Below are 2,580 nucleotides of genomic sequence, written 5' to 3'. Positions count from 1 at the left end.
GGAATTTAAAAACCTCTATCAGAATATGAGACAGCTCAAGTTTATATTTCATTTATTCTATAATATTTAGAGCTAATTATTACTGTCTTGTTTGGGACTTTTAATTCCAGAGGTCGATGTTGACTTTAAGCTCAATCAGCTTCTCCATCTGTTCTCTTTGCTTTTCTTATTAGATGAGGGTCATTCTTTTAGTAATATGAGCTAATATTTATTGACCTTAATGAAGCCTTTGCTTCATATTTGGCACATCATTTTATCTCATCCTATTTCATTTTATTCTCGTAACTACGGTGTAGATCATTTCCATTTTGCGGATAGTAAGGTTAGGACTTGAGAGAGGTTTAGTGACTGATACTCTCAAGGCTGGAAGGTGATGGCCATGGCCTGGAGTGCTCTGCTTCCTAAGCCCTCACCAGCAGGCCAGACCGCACCGGTTCCTTGGATAGGTCATACAATGCCTGAACTTGGCAGGGCTCCTGTCTTCCGCTTCCACAGATCTGGACTGGAATTTGGGCTCTGCCTTTTAGTAGCTATGTGACCTTGGGTGAATTACTTAAATCCTCCAAACCTCATCTGTTCATGTGGAAGTTGTATAAAATCTGATGGCAAATTCACTTTTCAGCGCACAAGACAGAAAGAAGACTGTCATTGTCATTAATTACTTTGTCGTATGCAGTAGCCTGACTTTTCTCAAGATTATTTTTGGTACATAAAGTTACCTGGTTTTTTTTGTTTTTCTTCTGAAATCCCGAGCCTGGCCGGCTCCGTCTGGAGTGGGGTCCCTGTGGTACATCTGCTGTGGGTACCTCTTCACCTTCGTTACCACCTGTGGTTCTTCACATCATTTCCAGAGGCAACTTCTCTGCAAGCCAGTTGTAGAATTAGTGCTGGCCTTTTAGGGTTTGAGTAAATAGCATACCTCTTCTCTGACCATGTTCAAAACAAGTGAAGAGATTGACAAGAGTTAGGCAGATGGAGCCCAAGGCATCACTTTATTGTTAATACAGCTGGGGCTGGAGATAGAATAAAGGAGGTACAAACAGACTCTAATGGAGAGAGGATAGAGAAAGAGCAACTTAGATAAAGGCAGAAAGTGCAGGGAGGAAGAAAAGATGCAACTAGATTCTTCCTGTGAGACAAGGACTTTGGAAGGGTTCTCGGGTCTCTGCATTGTTTGTACCTTCAAGAAAAGTGGGGCCTTGGAGAGGGAGTTGCTGAAAGGTCACAAAGCGTATTGGCCAGTAGGTTTAAAGGTCAAATTTCCACTCCTGCACCAGCCTTTGAACCAGCTTGGTCGGTGGCTGCTGGGCGGGAGGAGAAAATGGAAAGCTTCTATTTACTTACTTATTTTTGAGACCGGTCTTAAAAATGGTCTTGCTCTGTCACCCAGTCTGGAGTGCAGTGGTGCTATCGTAGCTTACTGCAAGCTCGAACTCCTGGGCTCAAGCAATCCTCCTGCCTCAGCCTCCAGAGTAGTTGGGACTACAGGCATATGCCACCATGCCTGGCTCATTTTTTAAATTTTTTAGTAGAGATAGGATCTCACTGTGTTGCCCAGACTGCTTTCAAACTCCTGGGCTCAAGTGATCTGCCTGCCTTGGCCTCTCAAAGTGCTGGAATTACAGGCATGAGCCACCACCTCCGGCCAAAAAGATTATATTTTGGAAAGCTTGTTCCAGTCTTTGAAAACAGTTGTTCATGTTACCTTTAGGAGCTTCTTCAGTTAAACATCTTTAGATTATTACAGCTTTTAAAATGTCATTATGGAAGTTGATAGTTTTTTGATACTCATATGTATATTTTGTATTTTATGTTTTTAAGTATGTTTATATGTCATGTATCTTTATTATGGTTTTCTTTTACATGTTTAAAAAATGTTTTGATATGTTTTTCTGCTATATTGATTTGTGCCTTTTGACCGTGAAGGAAAATGAAATCATAGTGATGATTAACAACCTGCCATGTGAGATTCTGTACGATTGTTATTCTTAAGCAGGCTTGTGATGGTTGCAGCCTCACCAGCTATGCGACACAGTCCTTGCCTGTTACAAGAAGTCTTAACAAAGTCAGAGGCCACAGCCCCCTCCCCCAGGCCAACTTTACTTGTATGTGATTTCCTGATTTAGGGTTTATGAAAATAGCCATGTCATCCAAATTCACCCAGAAATGAAGGCTGTTACAAATTAAATCCATCTCTATTTCTGTCTGAATGCTTGTAAAATCTGCACATTGGATAGGAAGTTCTAGCCATAATCTTAGGTTATCTAAAGTTTTACAACTCTAGAACTATACCAGACTTCTAATAATTCAATTTTATCATTTAAAATCTATAAGGGAGTAAAATTATATCTCAGGCACTGGGAGTCATTGGTCTAAGTACATTATATCTCAGCATTTAAATGTTAAAACTACAACAAAGTCAATCTCTCTTTTCTTTTTTTAGCTTCTCGGACAAACTATTTAATGGAAAAGGCTTACATTTTCAGCCATCAGTTTTAGATTTTGGAATACAGTAAGTATCTTTTCTTTATAATTAAAACTCATTTTATATATACTATTTATTTTCAGGATTTTTTTTTT

The 2,580-nt window shown here is 39.4% G+C and overlaps 1 protein-coding gene across 1 annotated transcript in view; it reads left to right on the top strand.

The window, feature by feature from the left end:
* The window catches only part of KIAA0922 (KIAA0922 ortholog), a 195,812-nt gene that overhangs the window by 91,797 nt on the left and 101,435 nt on the right, over positions 1 to 2,580 (top strand). Inside the window, exon 4 of the mRNA XM_011969377.1 lies at positions 2,444 to 2,512. The gene's annotated coding sequence lies outside the window, so the exon portion shown is untranslated. The remainder of the gene's footprint in view (positions 1 to 2,443; positions 2,513 to 2,580) is intronic.

This window comes from Mandrillus leucophaeus, unplaced genomic scaffold (assembly GCF_000951045.1).
Source record: "Mandrillus leucophaeus isolate KB7577 unplaced genomic scaffold, Mleu.le_1.0 Scaffold888, whole genome shotgun sequence".
Lineage (NCBI taxonomy): Eukaryota > Metazoa > Chordata > Mammalia > Primates > Cercopithecidae > Mandrillus > Mandrillus leucophaeus.
This window is presented reverse-complemented; position numbering and strand designations above follow the sequence as displayed.